The sequence below is a fragment of the Protopterus annectens genome, chromosome 8.part1, assembly GCF_019279795.1.
Source record: "Protopterus annectens isolate FY-2018-M chromosome 8.part1, PAN1.0, whole genome shotgun sequence".
In the NCBI taxonomy this organism is placed as follows: domain Eukaryota; kingdom Metazoa; phylum Chordata; order Ceratodontiformes; family Protopteridae; genus Protopterus; species Protopterus annectens.
In genome coordinates, this window is record NC_056742.1 from 504,531,951 (window position 1) to 504,554,227 (window position 22,277).

Here is a 22,277-nt window from a genome sequence, read left to right on the forward strand (position 1 = left end):
AGCCTCTGCTTACACTTATAAAGGGTACCATAACTTGTCAGAGATTTGGGATACATGGCTAGGTATATAAAGACACTTGTGGTCATTAGCCTAGTAAACATTTATGAACCTATAAACCTTATCAGAACATGTATATAGTTTTCAGAAAGAAAGACATTTTCTACAAATTCTTTCAGAGATTGCAAGCATATTTACTTCCCAGATCCCTTCAGTCCAGGGAAGTGATGTATTCAAGTACTGTTAACCGAGCTTTTAAATCCATGCAGTAGAACAACAAATAAGGTCAAAATCTTTTTATTGTCTAGATCTCCAACTTTGATAGTGTTTAATTCCTTCCAGTTTCCATGACCTCTGTGAACAATCTTCATCCTCTTAGTGTCTTTTCACCTTTTGGTGGTATGAAGAAACTAGTACTGTTAAGACATGGCAGGGATATGTCTGGTTTGGTCTTTGTTTCCTCACCCAATGGAATTGCTCTCAGTTTTCAAAAATGATTGCACTAAGTGCTTTATCTTACAGATGAACGATAGAATGAAATCTCTTACTTCACTGCACAGAGCATTCTTTCTCGGTTATTAGTATCAAACTGTGGGAATCTCTCCCTTATTCTCTTGAAGATCATTCTTCTTAACCCATTTTCTGATCCAAAATAAAAGCACATTTCAAGACTATAGGAAAATGCAAGTGCTATCTCTCTGGTTATATAACTTTACCTCTTCCTACCCTCTACACACCTTACTTGACTTTACATTTCTTTGTGTCAGCATGCTGATTCTGATAATATGCACATATACATTGTGTTTTCTTAGTCACTTTGTATATAATGTAATTTATCTATTGCCTTTACACTCTCAGGCCATCTCTTATTTTCAGTTTGTATATAATATTTGTATATATTGCATTTTGTCATTCACTCTGTATGCAATTTTATGTATCTATTGTGCTTACCCCAGGCTGAGACTGAAATAGGTGCAATGGATCACTGCACTACCCAGATTAACAAATTCAAAATAAAATGAAAATAAATAAAATAATGTCCAGTTCTGTAAAACTTCTATTATATCAAGTATTATTATTCCTTAACCTGTTTTCAGTTTACTATTAATTAATTTTTTCAATTATTACAAATTGAAATAAGGTAGAGAAGCTTGTTAATGACAGATCTGGTTTGTGTGCAAAAGATCTACTAACTCAAAATAACAGGTATGTTATCTAATGTGGGAAGAAAGAATAGAAATGTCCAAGGTGGACTAGGTGAATGGCTTAAAAATGTATTTCTTTGACATTTGTTGACGAGGTTAGTCCAACTGAGCAGCAGCCCTTTTTCAGTGAAGGTCTGGGGAGAAAAGCTCCACAATGGTGCTGAATTGAGGATATTACCAAGGTTATGAACCATCATACATGGTGACCACACAGGCAGTGCAGGACACCGTTTCAGATTTGTATGAGGTCAAGAATAGGCAAGGGGAAATTAAGGCATGAGGAGGAGTGGACAATATTCATATGTTTTAGGAATATAGTAATATTAGTATGGACATATTTTACTTCTTTGTTAGGGTTTGGAGGGTAAGACAAAGGTTGGACAGTAGCATAGAAACATTATATTAGGAGATTTGGTGAGGAGCCACAAAGCTGCAATACGGAAAGGAAAGACTGGGACAATGTCAGCAAGGTTTATTTGTCAGAAAATAAAATGGCTGTGAACAATTCAGGCACAGGAAACTTTCTTGCACAATTAACTTAAAGTAAAAAACAGGATATACTGATAATTATTTTTGGAGTTGTTTGGATAAAATTTGTTTATTGAGGTATTTCAGCTACTTCCAAAATGTGAATTCATGCATATGTATTAGTCATCAGATGTTACTTTGTGGTGAATTGCGTTATGTTGTTTTGTTACATCTGTTTAGCAAAATTCAATAAAAGGTATACACACAAAAACATAAGTTAAGTTCTAACAGACACTTGAACACGTATTGTTACCAAGGGTACATGTTCTTGATATTCATGCATATTTTGTAGATGCATCAATGATAACTGTGCATTTCAATACCCTATAACAGGCAGAATATTGCTTTTAATGTACTTGTAAGTTGCACTATAAAGAATGTGATTCATTTAACAAGATATATAAACATATTTCTCATTTTATTTTGGGAAAACAAGCCACAGGCTGAATAACATAATTACTGAATATTATTCAGAAATATCAAGTCCCACGTAAAACATCAACAAAACATTTCCATGAAAATGTAGCAATACATAAAGTTGTATTTAGTGATTTTGAGAAAGTGATGGTAATGCCTGGAGATAGGGATATTATCCTGGGCATTCAATAAACTTCATGTACGTTTTGCATGAAGCCTACACAGTGTTTAGGAGTTAGCGTGATGAGCAGTAGTAGTGCTAATTGCGTATTCATAATTCTGATCATGGTTATACAAATACAAGCATGGTTTCATGGTCAGTGGCAGTTTCGCCGACCAGGAAACCATGCAGAGCATCTCAAGCACAGAAACAGAATGTATTCAACTTTGCTTACACACAAACTCAATTGGCAAGATTGGGTGGACAGCCATAATGAATACCAGCCACAAAAATACTGCAATAACATTAATAATAACACAGTAAAGAATACTGTATTCAGTTAAATGTGCAACAAAAAATATTTGAATAATGGCGAGAAGTTGGGTTAAACAGGAAGGACAAATACAAGGAAACGTACATGGGCCAGGAAAAGTGTGCTGATGAAAATAGGTGCAGATATATATGACAGGAATGAATAAAGAGTTAGAGGGCACAATAAATATGTCAATGTACCCAGCATGGGATATGTCAATGTTTGAACACTTCCAGCAAGTCAGAGACAAAACATTAAGCACATATGTAGACAGCATAGTAGGAACTGCTGTTTACACCTCCTAAGCAAATATATTAGGATATAAACAAACATTATAGTATATATGTGGCAGTAACACAAGGTTACATGTCAATGGAGGTGTGGTTTTGTAATATAAACATCAGTGACATGCTCACTGGAAAGGACATTTAGCAAGGATGGTATATGTAATAGGGGATATGTGCATACTCTGAAAATGTGCAAAATAACTTGCTTGAATATGACTGACATGTCACCATAGCTCTCAACCAATCAGGGACACATAGCAACGGAATCCTGGACAAATGGAGATGGAAACGAGCACAATCATTGACACTTTTACAATATTATGACCATTAATCTGTGGCATTAACAGAATATGTGAGTGTAGCTTATTATACATGTTCTTCAGGAACAGACGTCTACACCTGTAATGATTGTCGAGTATTCTATAAGTGGAAATCACCACCCCTTCACAAAAAAATGAACAATTTCTGAATGGTTTAAGATGGACAGTGTTAAAAGTGGAGCTGAAATCAGGTCTAATAATGGCCAGTTGATAAGGTTTTCATGACACATAAGCCACAATCACCACCTGCAAGAATCAAACCCATACCATCAATGCCACGCTGTGTATTTACTGGGTGCAATACAGAAAGACGTATCACACAGGCATCTAGAAGAACACGTTAAAGGGAAGCATTTACTGTCAAATCCTAATAGCTTTATATGCCAAAGAATAGTTGCATATGGCCTGCCAGATATGTGGGAGCTCATTGTGCCAAATGTGACAGATTTGATTAAACCATCCCTGGCTGACATAGGTATCAGTCATACAGATAACATATACAAGCACCACAATATTATGAGTGGATTCCCTGTACACAGCTGGGTATTGCATGCCTCAGACAAATTTAATACCAATAGATGTTGTCTGTAGCATCTGCAATTGATGTGTGAATTAAAAAGTGATCCATTATAATTTATTTATTTTACATTTGTTGACCGGGAAAGTCTGACTGGATACATGGCTATTTTCAACAGAGGCCCGGGGAGAAAATCTCCAAAGGTAGTTACAAAAATAAGCATAAAAAAATATACATTTAAAGTTTACAAGCTCTGTAGAGACATTTGAGTTATACAGTCAAAGAATTGTGATATAGCACACTTAATAAAAACACATTACATAGTATAACTACACAGGTATTACCAAACCTTTAGTCAGGTTTAGAGCAGGAGCATAGCCAATGTTTGTTAAAATACTGCTTGAGACTTTTCTTAAATCGTGTTAGGGAAGTCTCTCAACTTTAGGGAGGTCTCTCAACTGATGCCATCAGGCAAGGAGTTCCAGGCTTTACCAACAGACTTGGCAGAGAGTCAACAGCAAAGATTTTGGGTTTAACAGTTTGGACTACCTGTCTATTAGATGAGAGAAGTGGTTTGAAGTTATACTGGGGGTAGATAATATTTTTAAGAGCAGGAATATTATCTGATTGGTTAAGTACTTTGTGACCCATTATTAGTTGGTTGTACTTTAATAGGCTGGACAACTCTAGCCAGCCCAAATAGCTTAGGTGTTTACAGTGATGTGTTCTGTAAGGCATACTAGTGGCAAATCTAGCTATGTGGTTATAACAGGTGGAGAGTTTATTAAGATCACATTTGTTTAAGTTGGTAAGTAGAGGGGAGGCATAGAAAAGGGTAGAGTAGATGAGAACGGGTTATGGCTATTCTAGCAGGTGGGGTAAGAAACGGTTTAATCCTATATAATGTACCAAATTTTTTGTTAATGGTTTGGTTGACGTACTTATCGAATTTGAGGCTATCAACCAAAACTCCTAGAAATTTTGTGCACACATCAGAAGATATTGTGGTACCATTATTTGGTTTTATGGAAAAGGGTAAAACAGAGGATCTTTGGGTGGGAGAGAAAAGTAGGAGCTTAGTTTTGTTTGGATTTAAAATTAGCCGACGCTCAGAAAGACAGTTTTTGACTATATTAAAGGTATTTTGGGTTAGTGTCTGCAATGCAGGTTGGGAGGTGGCTGAGCAGATTAAAGTAGAGTCATCTGCGTATTGAATGCAATTAGCATTTGGAATGGCCAAATGGAGGTCACTGATAAAAATGGAAAACAAAAGAGGACCCAGAATAGCTCCCTGGGGGACTCCAAGGGTATTGGGAAGGAGGTTGGATAGTTTATTTTGCCATAGGATGGCTTGTTGTCTATTGCAGAGATATGATTGGAACCACTGGAGAGAATGATTGTCTAAGGAAATTGCTTTCAAGGTGTAAATAAGTAGTTGGTGGTTAACCATATCAAAAGCCTTTGAGAGATCTAGAAAAAGGGCTGAGGATGGTCTATTATTGTTTCTGTTATAGTTAATAGCATCAGAGAAGGTAAGAAGGGCTGTGGTGGTGCTATGATGTGATTGAAAGCCATGATGAGATTTTGCCAGTAGATGGTTCTGGATTAGATAGTGCAGAAGCTGCTTATGGATGCACTTTTCCATAATTTTAGCCAGTGGTAAGATAGCTGTAGGTCTATAACTGGAGAGTTCGGTGGAGCTATCACCTTTATGGAGAGGTATGACATGAGAAGTTTTCCAGAGAGAGGGGACTGTAGCTTCTGATATGCTACAGTTGATTAAAATGGAAATGGGATACGCTATGACATTTGCAGCTTTTTGCAGATACTCAGCAGGGAGATGGTCAGCAGATGGGGTTGTTGGTTTTAGTTTTTTAATTAGGGAACAGATAATGGATATAGAGACTGGAAGGAAGCTAAAGGAGAATTGGATACTGGGAATAGGAAACTGTAAGTTAGAGGGACACATAGGTAGATGACTGGCTAGGGCTTGGATAGTCTCAGTGAAGAAATTATTAAAGTTATTAGCAATGTCCTCCTATGGTTTATCTGTGAAGGATGAAGGAGTAGGTCTGGTGTTTCGACTTGGGTGCAGTAGTTTATTTAAACCTGCCCAAACTTTTTGAGGGTATTTTTCGTTTCTATTCTGAAGATGGAAGTAGTAGGTTTTTTTTAACCAGTAAAATGGTTCTTTTAGTCTCATTCCTAAGTTGCCGAAAATTTTTATGAGCTTGAGGAGATTTAGTGGAACTCCACATGGCCCATACCTTATTTCTGAGTGAGATTCTTAATTTGGTTTCCTTGGAGAGCCATGGCACAGTTTTTGCTTTAGTCCTAATGGTGCGGGCAGGGGCATGCGAGTCAAGGATGGCCAGGAATTTTTCATTAAAGTAAGAGACATCTTCATCTATTGGTAAGATTTTTAGGGGGTACCAATTGCATGATTGAAGTTCTTATTGAAACATGGTAGGGTCAAAGTTCTTATCATTCTTAAATGTTCTATAGGTGGGCTGGTACGGGTTATTGGTTTTGTTTTTAATTATATAGCTGAGAAAGTGATCACTAAGGTCATCGGGGAGAGTTCCAGATGTATACAATTGGGGGTGACTATTGATAAGAATCCAGTCTAATATACTTTCTTTGCTATTCAATTTGTCTATCCTGGTGGAGGAGGATATTATTTGTGTAAATCCATATAGGTTAATGTGGGTAGTGGGAGATTCTGAGGAACAGATGTTCTAGTCTATGTTAAAATCACCAAGACCTATAGTTTCTTGGAGATAGTTACTAGATAACCACTGGAGGATATCTTCAAGGGTTTTGGTATTATTCCCTGGAGGAATGTAAATACAGACAATATTTATGCTTTTGTTATTATTAATTCTAAGTTTGGTAGAAAGAATTTCTGCATTGTTGAGCTGAGGAGGTTGAGTGGGGTCAATAGTAACAGTTAGAGTTGATTTGAAGAGTACAGCTACTCCAACTCCCTTCCTGGTAGCATGGTCCGATCTAAGTATGTTACACCCTGGAGGTAAAACTTCAATATCTGAGGTTGTTGGTTTTAACCAGGTTTCAGTTAGACACAATATCAGAAGAGGGGATTGTTAAGAGGGAATGCAGGCTATGTACCTTATCATTTGTACTTCTAATATTCAGATGGAAAGCCAATGGTACAGCAGTATGTGAGACAGATAGCAATGCATCAACTATGCCCATGTGTACAGAATGTACAGCAGTACATAGTCAAGCATCAGTGACTGAGGAAGCTGTCACTGTGATATAGTACAAATAGCAAACAATACATGGTGCACCCTCTATAAGTACATGGCAAATCTCAAGACATGTGACATACAGTCACTATCCCCCTGACATTGCCATTCGAAATGTGATACTGCCATGAAATCCTGACATACATCCACATGTTCATAGGTAGGTACTAGGCTATCTGCCCAAGGGCATTTATAAGCCTAGCCATAGTGTGTCAGCTTTCACCGCCCCATTGATTAATTAACTGAGCTTCTGTCAAGAAGAGCCAATGAAGTGATCCCAGGGGTGTATTTTCTGTTACCCATCCACTCGTCAAGGTTTCTCTTGAAGAGTGTTAGTGAGGGGCTATGCCTAATTTAGTAAGGAATTTGGTTCCAAAGCATGGGGAGTCTCTGTGACAGGAATCTATCCCTCCAGCATGTTCTATTTATTGTTGTGGTGAGGTTTAGCTCACTAGAGCGAGTGGCTCACAGTGACTTGGATTTCTTTAGGAGGAGCATGTCCATCAATTCTAAGTTGGACATGGCTTTGTAAGTCAGTCAGAGATCACCTCTGAGTAATCGATATGCCACTGAGTACAGCTGGAGATTTTCCAGTTGGGCTACCTAGGACATATGCTTGAGGCCAGTAATCCTCTTGATGAGGTACTTTTGTGGTCTTTCCAGCTGTTGGAAGTGTCTTATGAGGTACATCCCAAATGGGGCATTGTACTGTATGATGGGTCTGATGAGTGACGAGTAGAGGGGCACTATAACCTCTTTATTTCTAGATGTGAACCCTTTAGTAATTAGATGGGCTACATAGAAGGATTTCCTAACTACTTTGGCAAAATGATTGTCAAAGGAGAGATTACTATCTACCTGGGTCCCCAGATCTCTCATTACCTCTTCTGTATTAAGGGGGCTGCCACCTATATTGTAATTCATGGGTGTTTTGTTTTTCCCAAATAGGATGACTGTGCATTTTTTGGCATTTAGCTTGAGACTATGACTTTGACACCAAGTGTCTGTCTCAGTAAGGCCTTTTTGGAGAATGTCCGTGTCAGCCAGAGAGTCAATTATGGCTCCCAGTTTGCAGTCATCGGTGCACTTAGTTAGCCATAGCCCTCCTGTGTTTGCCTGTACTTCTGAGAAGTATATGCCGAACAGTAGGGGTCCCAGGACCGAGCCTTGTGGGACACCACTTGTGACTGGTTTAGCGTCAGACCTGGAGCCTGCTATTCTTACTGTGTGAGTTCTGTCTGTAAGCCAGTTGGCAGCCCATCTCATGAAGTAGGGGTTTATGTTTAGGTTGGTGAGTTTTTCTATAATTCCCGAGTGGGGAATGGTGTCAAAAGCCTTGGCGAGGTCAAAGTAGGCTGTGTGAACTACCTTCCCCTCATCTATGGCCTTGGCGACTGTCTCAAAGAAGTCAACCAGGTTTAGTAGGCATGATCTGCCCTTAACAAAGCCGAACTGGGTCGGGTCAAGTGTTTGGAGGTTCCCAATGTCTTTGTTAATGAGTTCCATGATGATGCCTTGCAGCCTTGCATGTATTCATGCAAACTATCAAGTGGTAATACTGATGTGGTGTAGTAGGTTGTCTGTGATGCAGTGCAGTCACACTATAGCTGTACATAGGCTACAATCCCACTTCATAGGTTCATATGTTTGTAGGAGAGTACTAGGATAATGGTCCACAGGCCTTACCAGAGTTAACTGAAGTTTAACAATTTTCAGTAACTAGGTGAATGAAGTTCAGAGAGGTATGAGCCTCTGCAATGGTAAGTAATACTGACTGCCTCTGTCCATGATGGTCCTGGACATACCAGACAGGCTAATGATCTATATACAGACTGAGGCAGTAGTCTGTTCTCGCTCAGTTCAGGTGTGAACTCATTAGAATAGCTGAATACCAAACTTTTGACTTTGTGTAGTAGATGCAAACATAGTATAACCTAACCTCTACACCATTGTTAGGTGCTAATGGCTTGCAACTGTGATGATTAATGTGAGTGAAGGAAAACAACAACATACTCATTGTCACTATAAAGCACTTGGAACTCGCTTCTCATTTAGTATAACAGAATGTTAGGTGGCTCCCCACCTCCCCCTCACACACAAATGAAGATTTGTACAAACCAAGGAATACTGCATAAGTAATGTACTGTATATATTTCCAAGAAAATTATCAGGCTTTCATCACATTTTCAAAAGAAAAGCTCTTGAAACATACTTCTCATTTTGGACAACAGAATGGTAGGTCCCGTACCCCACCAAACACAAGGAATACCACATAAGCAATATCTATATTTATATCTATATCTATCTAGCTATCTATCCATCTTAGAGAGAGAGGGAGAGAGAGAGGGAGAGAGAGAGAGAGAGAGAGATATAACACAATTATCCACACAATTAGCATGCTTTCTACACATTTGCACCTTAAAACAATTTTTGAAAAACACTTCTCATTTTGAACAACAGAATTATAGGTTGCACCCCCTCCCCCCAACACTCCAAAAAATGTTAGGGGATATTTTTTTAATCTCCTGTTGCTCTATTGCCTCATGCCTGCCAGCCACTATCTCCCTTCATACCGACTTCACTGACTTATTTTATTTGTTAGTCCCACCATACACTGCACCACACTTTTCTTGGGGGTGGGGCAGTTTACGAGAGGGAAGGAACAATCATCCAGGCATTTATGAAAGGGATTCATTTTTCCCTTTCTAGCATGCTGATGACCCCCATGTTCCTGAAATGTTTGCTAACTAAGTAGGACCTGCAGAGGTCTAACGGAACATGTGCATTACCGTACACATGCCTTAACACAGCTGCACTGTATAACCACTGGTGGGCATAGCTGAGCACATGACATCATCTTGTATGCTGCTGCACATGCTGAGCACATGACATCATCTTGTATGCTGCTGCACATGCTGAGCACATGACATCATCTTGTATGCTGCTGCACATGCTGAGCACATGACATCATCTTGTATGCTGCTGCACATGCTGAGCACATGACATCATCTTGTATGCTGCTGCACGTACCTGCCTCTACTAGGGAGCAGTGCAGCAGTGGATGAGAATGCCTCCTTCCCACCAAAATGAGCAAAGACAGCAATGTCTGCTGAGCCTCTTTTCACCTTAGCAGTTCCTTCAGCAGTTAGGTCAGTGTTTTTTGAAACAATTCAATCATTGCTCTCAACGTTTCATCTCCAAAATGTAGCACATTGCCTCTTGCAAAGCAAAACAAATGGGCAAAATGTGGAACACCTACTAAATACTTAACTTCAACTAGTAATTACAGGCAGTCCTTGGGTTAAGGATGAGATCCATTTTTTAATCTGTCTTTAAGTCAAATTTGTATGCAAGTCAAAGCACGTGCATGGAACATTCTACTGTGGTGCAATACAGTACAGTACAGTAAAATGTTCCATACAAAAAGTATATGTTAAACTTGCCTCTCTTTAAACTTCACTTCACATTTCTGTACTATAGTCATCGCCCAAAAATGTTTTCCACTCTTTTATGAACTTTCAGACCTTTGTCATTTGCCCGTTCTACTGTACATTACAGTAACTGCTTCAATACTGTACTGCACAAGCCAGCAGTCTTGACCAATCAGATCGTCAACACAGTGCTCTCTTAACCAATTGGTGGAAGTAACTGCTCTAACAAGATGTGCAAGCAGCTTCATGGGCGGGGGAACAGGGAAAAGGAAACTACAACAGAATTCTTCATTTTAAGGTAAGATTTGGGCAACTTTAAAGATGTTTATTTATTTTCATGCCATTCCCAACATTGCAGCATTCCCCTCTTATATATGGAATGTCTGTAACCTGGGGACTGCCTTTATTTATTTATTTTGATTTGATTACCAGGAAAGTCCGACTGGGTAGGAACCCATTTTCAGCAGAGGGCCAGGGACAAAAGCTCCAGAGTATTACAAAACATTTTAAGAACAATAATTTTACAGTCTTTAAAAGTAATACAAAACTAGTATTAGTTTTAGTACTAGTAACCAGTGAGCTCAAAGAAAGGTTAAAATGTGTTACTTTATGGTTACAAAATGTTATTTTGATGAATAAATATGATTCACTACTATCTAGCAAGGAAATTAGTTAAAAGATATTTTGCCAGTGACTGTGTTAGAGACCCTTTCAATGTGGAACAGCATTGAACGTGGACTTAAGACTCAATAAAGAACTTTCCTTATAATGAGGTACACTTGAAAGGTATGAATTCGATAAAAAAATCATATGGATAAGTCAGGGCTTAATCAAACTCAATCAATACCAATAAGCTTCTTATTATACATGTCTTATGTAAACGGACTAATTAAGCTGTAATTAGATGTTCTCAGCTACCGATGAGCATCTTCCATTGGCTAGGTATCATCCATTTTACTTTGTATTCCTGCCATGATGGTTTTTAGTCATATACTGAGAGCAGACCTGCAGTATATTTCTTTACATGTCCTGGTCAGTTGAACTTGACTAGGCAGATAACTATTTACTTTGTAGGTGACTCAAAGAAGGAAATAAAATTAAGATAAAAATGTCCATGTTAGCAGCAATGAAGAAATACATTCGCAGCAGACAAGTATAGGTAAGCGATCTGCAGTCATGCTAAAACTAAGTCAACACTGTAACTAGAAACATGTATGTCACTTAGAAACCAAAGACATTATGTTTATAGGTGATATGATAATAATATTGAAGATACTAGTACATGGAAATGAAAAACTTTAAAGGAAATGAAATTTTGCAAGGCTAGGAAGTGAGTACCTAAGGGGTCCTCATTCCTAAATTAGATAGATGCCAAAATGAACAGTTGAATCAATCCATTGTTTTTTATGCACATCCTAAACATTTAAGGACACAGTTATCTGTCAGTATATGGATACTGGAAATTTCATGCATCTATACACACCGGATTGCAAAATATCAAATTTGTTTTTTTAGTACATCTTTTGTCTTGTCTGAACTGTGAAAGAGACCTTTAGTGATGTGAGAATTTCTGTTGAACATTATAAGGAACTCTAATCAGTGACATCTGGAACTAGCTTAAATACTAGGTTTGCTAGAGAAGACAGCACTGTTCTCATGTTATTAACTGCACACCCAAAAACAAGGAAATTATGGCACTTGATATGTCTCGTTAGACTGTAGATTAGAACCAACTGTTGCAATGAATTAAGAACAGACAGAACAAGATATTGCCTTGGGGATGTGTCAGTGTGTGTGTGACAGTTCTCATACTGAATTGATATGGATAAAACTAAACCTACTGCTTGTTTTGGAAGTAAATATTTTATAAAGTACAAAGTTCTTTCAAAGTTCTTTGAACTTTAATTGTTCATGGCAATTAAAGGGTTTCAGAGTTTGATAGGTTTACTACATTCAGTGACAATTTACTTAACAAAACCACATGTACATTATGTAGCAAAATGTAAGCTAAAATAAATGTGCACTCTCTGGCAACATTGTAGGTACCAGATATGTAGAAAGTAGTTATAATGATTTATACAGTGTGTTTTACATCACATGTTTATGTATTTATTTTATAGATGTATTTCTGCTTGTTGACTGGGTAAGTGTTCTTGTCATTTCCCCCTTTTCAGCTAGTGTACAATACATAATCACGTCTCATTTAATCCCTATATGATGATTTAACACCAAAACATGTAAAACCCTGAAAATGACAATGCTTCCAAGCTCATAAAAGAATCCACATTCCACTAACTATATAGATATGCCAACTACAAACTTGGAGAAGAGGGAGATGGTGCTACAAATTTAATACTCAACTTTTTGATCTTATCTGAGTGCAACATTACACGATTTTGACAACTTTCTGAGCATTGATTAATCAGCTGGTGAAAAGCAATAGGTTTCCCCTTTTCAACCACGAACAGGCCTATTCTTTGAGTAAAAATCAGGTATAAACAATATTAGCAGGGCCAAATAGCATATGCGAAACAAATGTTGGCACAAAATATTTACAAATAACAATCGCATCATATTCTACATAACAGATCTGAACAGTTGATACAGACATTTGGCAACAGTCATTGGCATGAGAAAATGGCATTACTTAAGTAGGACGTACGGGTTAGATATACTTGATGGAACATAATTGCAACCTTTTATCAACATATCCAAAGTGCCAATATAGATGTGTATGCTTACCGAAAGTAATCACTAGTTAAGAGTTCCTTTAACTATTGTCTTGGAAGTATCTGCATTTATTTATTTTTAAGATGATGCTCTTTCAGTTTTACTTTGAAGTCTTTCTGAGTTTCCTGATAGTGTATATCATATACAAATTGAATCTGTACAGAGAAACCGATGTTGAAAAAGGCCTACTCACTTAACTGAGTGTCCAGAAGGAGGTCTATGTGACATGACTGATTTACTGTTGTTATTTGTCATGGAATAAGAGATTTCTCAGTTTACTACTTAATGGCAGCTGATACTGACGTTTAACAGTTTTGTAAATTTGGTTATTTCGCAAGATGATACAATTTTTCTAACAGTATACAGAGGTGTGCATATTGCTGTTCAAAAATTGGTAGAATTGTATTTGAAGTCTTTTCTAAGGGCTTGCCAAAGGAGCTGCCTCAGAACAGTTAAGGTCACGGTAATACCGGATGAAGAACCAGCCCCGTCATAAGCCAACATGTTAACGGTGTTATAATACATAATTCTATGGCATTAGTGCCAATATTAGTATAGCTGGGGGGTTTCAAGCTGTATTTGTGAGACATATGTTCCCCAGAAAAGGCTAGGCATTATGGTAAACTGCACAGTTAAATTAAGGAGTTGGAAAACCAACTGGAGGACCTTTTCAATTTGTGCATATTAATCAGTCTTAAAAATTCTGGCTCCCTTCATAACTGTAGCTGAACGTAAATAGAATTGAGAAACAAAGAAGAGTGCATACTTATATGTTAGAATGGTAGCCGTATAGGCTTGAATGAACAAGGATAAAATAAAATGCTTGATTACAGGAATGCATTGATTAGCTGGCTTAATTAAGGACCTGCAGAGTATAAACCAAGTGTTCTGTGAATATTATAGCCAGCGTTATGATGACTAAGTGCGTGCTCTTTGTCACATATCAAATACTTTGTTGCCTTCCTTACATTGCCCTTCTTAACACAGGATCAGGCAAATGAGAAACCAGGAATTAGCAAAGAAGTGTGAATATTTTGTGCACCCATTCCAAAGGCAAAGCTTGTGGGCCAGATGGATTCATTTTTTTACCTATAAAAATCTTCAACTCTCATTGGTCATACCTTTGCTGCACGTATTTTACCACACCTTCATTAAAGGGAATTTACCATCAGGCCACCAAAGAATCTAGGATAGTTGTGTTTCCTAGAAGGAGTAAAGATTCCCTTAAGGATGAAAGGTATCAGCCCATAGTCATGGTAAATGCTGAGGCTAAATTGTATTCAAATATTTTACCAAATACGATATGGCCTGTCTTTGTAAAGTCGATTCTCTTCACACACGTTTTTAAAGGGAAGGTGTGATGCAGCTCCTGTGCAATTTCTTCTTCTGACAAAGCAAATGAAAAGTTTTTACTTGTTGCTTATAAGTATTATTGCATGTCTACCTCCTCTGCTCTCCTTAGCCCAGTTTATATTTCCCATAACTCTACTTTCAATATATGCCATTTTTTTGACTTGCCCTGCATTATAAATTGTTGATGGTACAAATACCATTTTATGTTTATATGTTATTTTCTCTCCCTTACTTAATATTGTCTATGTATATTGATTTAACTTGTATTGCAGTTCTTCTGCTTAATCATTTGTACAGAACATAAGCATGTGCATTATTGATTTAATATTGCACATTTCTTGCATGAAATATTTATTTAGTTTGAAAGTGAGTTGCATGGCCACAAAACCAACTTAATCTGTGACTTCTTAACTATCATGAGGTAAAAAAGAAATATGATGAAATAAAACTTTAACAGGATATAAAAATAAAAGTAAAGAAGACTAACATTTGCAAATATTTTAAAGACGCACAAAGTAGTCATGGAGGAATGTATATTGAGCATTAAACAGGATGATGTTACAAGACAAGGCATAAATCCATTTTTTCACAAATTAATAACTCAGTATACATTATGACTAAGGATACACAGAAAAGCATTGCTACAGACTTTACATGGAAACTTGCAGTACAAAATGAAACAGACCTAGTTTACAGACCAAAACAGAATAACCACAGCAACATATTGATAAGTAGCCGGAAAGTGCATTAAGTTCTAATGCATGAAGCTGTACGAATGTACTGAAGGACTGAACTGCATAGTAAATGGATTGGGGAGGTGAAAGAAGCAGTTATATTGATTAGAAGAAATTTCATGTAAAAGAAGGGAAACTAGTCATTCATTAAATCACTGCTGATTGGCTATCTGAGTTACGTTCTGCACAGTAGTGCATTGTCACCTCACAGCAAGTGGTTCTCTGGTTCAATTCTCAGCCTGTGGTGCCTTCTGTGTGGAATCTGCATGTCCTCCCTGCATTCGTGTGGGTTACCTGTGGGTGGTTTCCTCCCACATTCTAAAGACATGCATCTGGGGAATTTTTCCCTGGTTCTCTGCTGAAAATGGGATCTGTCCCAGTTGGACTTTCCAGGTAAACAAATGTTAAATAAATAAGAACATTACAGCTGTCTCATCTTATAAACCTTTAGGAACCTCGCACATGTGACCAAGGTGCTTGTGATATGAGTTTCTGAGTGGAGAAAAGCAGCTGCCTGAGTGCCAAAATCTTCAGACCTTTATTGCTAACTGTAAAACAGGAGGCTGCTGTCTTGAGGAAAAAGAAAAATTCATTATAGTCGTCCAAGTCCTCACCTAGGCAGAAATAATAGCAAAAATGAGGGGTGTGGTGGGCAGGAGCAGCTACTGAAACAGTGATTTGTTCGAATATCTACTGTTAAGATGTTCCATCAAAGAGAACTAAAGCCGTTTTAGATGGAATTTTAAATGTTTCCTGGAAGAAGACTGCTAAAGGCACACTGAAGTTATGTGTACTCTGAAAGTAAGTATTTTAAGTAGCAGAGTTCTCCTATGAGGGAGAACCCTTGTATACCTTCTACAAAGGGTGTGGTAAAACAAAATAATACCCCTACTGCAACTTGCCTATTTCCATAGATTTCTGAAGTGTTAAAATTAATTTGCTGATTTACTAGGATGTGCTATTTGTTGTTTATGAAGGAATAAGAAGTAAACAAATGGATTGTCGACAATATGTTACGAGTGAGGGCTTTGTTCACACCATTTAATTGTTTATTGTTTTAGGCTTATAGTTTGGGTTCGTACACAACGTAATATATTTGTTTGGTAGGAAGTTGGTTTTGGTATCAAAGCAATAAGCTGATCGTGCAGAAGCCCCAAACTGTTACGCTGCAAATTAGTCTGAATTTATTAGCAGCTGTGCTAAGACATGTCATGAAATCTATAGGATATGAATGAGTGGGTTGTCCCTCCGTAAGGTAACTAAAGGATAGTGCAACATTTAACTATGAAAGACGCACCTCAGTTCTGAAGCATTCCAAATCATGGCCAGCAAGAATGTGAACTGTCTGAGCATGTGCAGTTGTAGCCTTTCATTAAGTGTTCCAGTGATGAGAATAATCACGACCTGCATTTACTGGAGTTAACAGTTTCCCATTTTAGACGAACACCTTTGTTTTTCAATTGACTAGCTGAATTCTTTGGTGGTAGGAAGTTGAGTTTTATTTGTGCCACAACATGCATGAGCTAGAATGTGGATAAATGCAATTGTTAATGTGACATTGAAAGTGCTTAAGTGCAGTCTGGATAAAGTCATTGTTCTGTTGTAGCTGCTGTACAATTTAAAGGTACCGACTCTACATAAAATAATCAATTGAATTTAAAACAAGAGTGCATGTCAAGAAAAATAGATTTAGCAACACTTCTTTTGGTTTAAATTTTCCAAAGGCTTTGGGTTTCTAAAATCATGATGGGAATGTGCCTCCATTTCAAAGTCATGGTATGATTAAAGTTCATAAAAACAGTGCTGTTTCACTCGTTGATGTAAGCCAGAAGCACTGTTTTCAGCATCCACAATGTGCCCAGAACTGCCTCCTCCTGTCACTCGTGTGAGATCACGTGTATTGGTAGCATATGTATGTACTACTGTAAATTCTTTTTTATGAGACCCACTGCTCCTACTGCCATTGGAACTGTTTGAGTATCTTTCTTCCACACTGCCCTAATTTTTGCTTGCATATCCTTGTATTTTATGACTTTGCGTCTCTTGGTACATAAGACTGTAATTACTAGCAGCAGCGGTTTCAGTGGTCAGCGCTATTTCTCTCCTTTTTATGGACTACTAGGTCTGGTTTACTTGCATCTGTTTTTTGAACAGTTGATAATGGGTGATCCCATGTGATGCATACTTCATCGTTTTCTATAACTCTTTGTGGTTCATGTTTCCAATGCTTCTCAGCTAATCTATATTGTAGTGTTTGCACAATCTACAATGCAACAGTCTTGCAACATTACTGTGCCTTTCTTTATACAGGCCCACTGCCATGACTGTATCACACCCAGCAGCAAGATATGTGAATGTGTCCAGCCGGGTCTATACTACTGACTCGAACAGTCAAATTGTCGAGTGCAAAAAGATTGACACATATACATCCGTCTACCTCTTTACTGAAATGTTTAAACACCAAAAAGCATAAGACCGAACCACCATAGTTGGCCAACACCACCTCCCTGGCTCTGCATTGAATACATAAACTAAAATATGGAATTGCAACCCTACAACTAAAATCTATAATAGTAATTTAATATAATATATTATTTATAATATAATAATATAGTATAATAAAATATGTGTTTGTTTTGAAGTTTAGTTGTAGGGTTGTACATTACATGTTTAACTTTTATGTATTCAGTGCGGAACCAGGGAGGCAGTGTTGGCCAACTATGATGGTTTGATGTTATGCTTTTCGGTGTTTAAACATTTTAGTGAAGAGCTAGATCAATGTATATGTGTCAGTCTTTTTGCAGTCGACAATTTTACTGATCGAGTCGGTAATATAGACCGGTCCAGCCAGCTCTTTTTTCAAACATAGTTCATAGCTCATAGTTGTATACTAGACTAATGACCACCAAGGCCTTTATAAGCCTAGCATTGCAATCCGACCCAACTGTGCTCAGTTATATCATAGGCATTTATTAGGAGGGGGTACGTTAGTTAGGAAGTTTCTTTTTGTTTTTCAAAAATATTTATTGACAATAATTTTAACAAATACATTGTAAATCCCATAACGACAGCATTCAAGCATCCATGAGGGTGAAATATTAAACAACATATGATTATAATAAAGAGAAACTAACAAACAGTAATAACAAGAAATAAACTATGTACAGTACAAGCATGCTAATTGGCCATATTGTTAAGCATGATAGTTAACTTTATATGATAAAATTAAGAAAAATTGAAAGGGGAAGAATCTGATACACTTGTAAGCCCAGATAGAAAAGCAGGTATAGTAAAGGGCTGTCCACATGGTATAGTAAGAAAAAAAAAAGCCCAACCCCAAGGTCTTCACAGAAATTAGGAAATATTATTATGAGAATATATTGAACAAGGTGTCCCAATATTCAGTAAATTGCGGGTAGTGTTTCTGACAGCACATTACATACTTGTGGGCTAATACGCACTTTATAGCCATTTGTGTGAACCATTTCCATGTCATTACAGCTCTGTCTTTCCAATTTTGGGTGATATAGAGTTTAATTAGAACAAATACAGTGATTAAAATATGATTTTGTAATTTTGTTAATCCTAAAGGAGGAATGTGCATCATAGTAAATTCCCAGGAAAGGGTGACCTTCTCATATCCCATTTTTTTTTTGTAGTTGGACCCTAAGCAAACACCATAACTTATAGGCACATCTGCAACTCCAGAACTTACTCTAAGCTTCAATCTGAACATCCTAGCAACCCTAGAAAATTCTGGAATACTATCTTCTCCCTCCATCACCCCGGCAGTAAAGACAACCCATGTCCAAACCCTAACCGCTCTAACCAAGAAACAGCCTCTCTATTTAACACCTTCTTTGTGGAATGTATAGCCAAACTTATTGCCAGCTTCGCCAGCTCTCCTCCAATATCTCCTGCCCCATATCTTCCCCTCTGATCTCAAAACACATACCCCTTCCTTCAGCCTCAACCCTGTGCCCACACACACAATAAAAAATCTCCTCCTCTATCTGAAACCATGCTCCAATGCACCAGATAATTTACCTGCATCCTTCTTCAAACTGTTTGCTAACAGCATATCCTTCCATATCTCCATCCTAATAAATAGGTCCATCCAAGAATCTTATGTTCCCTCACTTCGGAGACAAGCATTCATCATCCCCCTCCATAAAGGCAGTAAAAGCACTAACACCACTAATTTCCATCCTACTGCCATACATTCCCACTCTCAGAAGTCCTGGAAAAATCTATTCACTCACAACTGATGCCTTATCTAACACAAAACAACCTCCTATCCCCCACACAACATGGATTCCATCCTGGCCATTAACCATACTGGTGACTCCAGTAAAATCATATCAGCCATATTCCTAGACCTTTTCAAAACCTTCGATACTGTCTTCCATCCTTTACTCCTATCACAACTCTCTTCCCTCAATCTCTCCCCTTCCACCATAGATTGGTTCACCAGCTACCTCTACAAAAGACAACAAGCTGTTAAATGGAAAAATTCCACCGCTTCCTTTCTATACACCCCTACTGGGGAACCCCAAGGATCTGTCCTTGGCCCCTTACTTTTCAATATATTCAACAACTTTCACCACTCCATCTTCAATTCTACACTAATCAAGTATGCAGATGATTCAACAGTCATCTGCTCAGCTGACACCCCTTCCAACCTTCTGCAGATAACCCAGTCAACTTTCTCAAATATTGAAACCTGGGTGCAAAAGAACCACCTTGCCCTTAACGCAAGTAAAACCAAATTAATATTTCTTTCCCCATCTAAACACTCCCCCATTGATAAAAACTCTTTCAAGATCATAAGCCAGAATAACACTCCATTGAAATTGTCCCTCACACCAAACTGCTCAGCATCATTATTGATGAGCATCTAAAATTTGATATTCACATCCAAACTAACATTAAAAAACACCAAAAATTAGGACTCCTATATAGGCATAACCATTATCCCAACCCCTCCACCAGAAAGACCCTTGCCTCCACATACCTTCTCCCCTCCCTAATGTATGGTGCTCCTCTGTTCTTGAATCTTCAGCTCAGCCTTCAAACTAAATTAGAAGCCTGCTACAATAAAATCTGCAAATTTGGCACCAACTCTAGGAACTCATCCCATCACTGCATCTACCTCCACTCACTGCAATGGCTCAAGCTTCCAAACTATCTGAAGCTCCATAAACTCACTACTGCCCATAAGCTTATATTTAACCCATCCTCCTGTCCCTCTCTCTCCACCTCCTTAACTCCCTATATTTCTAATCACTCACTTAGGTCAGAAAATCATAACCTGCTCAAAATCTATAAACCTTTATGACCAACTGGACACTCTCTGCTATCCTGCTCCTTAGCTAAACTATGGAACTCTCTTCCTCCCTCCCTTAGAAATACTCATAACCAATCTAACTTTAAATCCCTCTTCCATTCCCACTTATCTTCAAGGTGGGAATGTCCTTGTTCCTTTCCCACATAGGACCCTCCTATATAAAAACCCACCTTCTAACTCTGTGCATCATCTCTGCACTCACATCATTTGCCCTCATACTCCTCCTTAACCTCCAAATTTTGTTAATAGTTTATTTCCAACATTTTCTTGTCTTCAATTGTAATTCACTGTTAATTACCCTTAGACTGTTCTGTTGCTAGATTTTTACTACTATCGTGGAATGTAAAATTTCAGTTGTAATTAACTGTTAATGACTCTTTGACTGTATAGCTGCTAGATTTTATTATTATAGTAGACTGTAGAAATTTTTTACTGTAGAATGCTGCAAAAAGCTGCATGACTTCTTTGCTTCATACAGCTATACGCTAATATGTTTGTCATTGTTACTGGAACTTTTCTCCCCGGGCCTCCACTGAAAATGGGCTCTTTTAGGTCCAGTGGACTTCTCCAGTCATCCAACTGAAATAAATAAATAATGAAAGATGTCAGCTTTCTAGTTATCACAGTACAGGCAGAATGGGAAAGAGGATGGGTCACATTTATTAATCATGGCTGGAGTGAGCTATGCATTGTTCAAAATCATTAGATGGGTGTAATATAGCGTTTTAAAGGGAATATATTTTGAAGTCATTTGAATGAAGTTGGTAATATGAGTTAAAGAAATTGTTGGGTTAAGCTCAGTCCAGTAGTTGCATTTGAAGATAGGAAGCTTCTAGAGGGTATGTTAGTTTGGGCATTACTTTCTGCCTCCATGACACAGAACCTGCATTTGTCTGTTTCTTTAACCTTTTCAATAGATGTAAGCCAGCATGTACATAATCCACTGTCTTGGGCCACCACTATTAGCTTTTCATCTTTTACTTTCAGTTCACCTCTCCCTAACCATCTCTGTGCCAAATGCTGGTCAGCATCAGGTTTTGCAGAAGATTTCTGTAATTGCCACTATATTTATGGATTTTCCACATTTGTTTTCTTTCTCATCTGATTCTTCTTGACACTGAAATGCTAATGCTGAACCAAGTAAAGATGTTCATCATAGCCTTCTTCTTCTCATGTTTTAAATCTTTCACTATATTTGGATCTGATGGGGTCAGCAAATATGCATGCAGTCCCATGATTGCAGATCTATACATGTAATTAATTTTGAGGAGGCCCATACCTCCCTCAGAATGATGAATATATAATATTGGTGTACACTGATTTTTATATATCATTTGATAAGCATAAATCATTTTTCTTGTTTTCATGTCCAGTTAATCCAATAATTTTTGAGACCAGTTGATCATCCAAAAACTGATTTAGAACTTGGAAAGTTGGACTTTATTCCTAGATGACTGCGGTGGTGGTGCTGCGGTAGCGTTGTCGCCTCACAGTTAGACGTTGCCCGTTCGATTCTCAGTTAGAGCGTCTTTTGTGTGGTGACATGCATGAATGGGTGTTCCTTCGTTGAAGGTTGTGCATTAGGCCCGGCACGTAAAAATCTACTGCCAACCATTAGCGGACCGGAGTTCCGCTGTGGCGACCCCTAACCGGGAAAAGCCGAAAGACA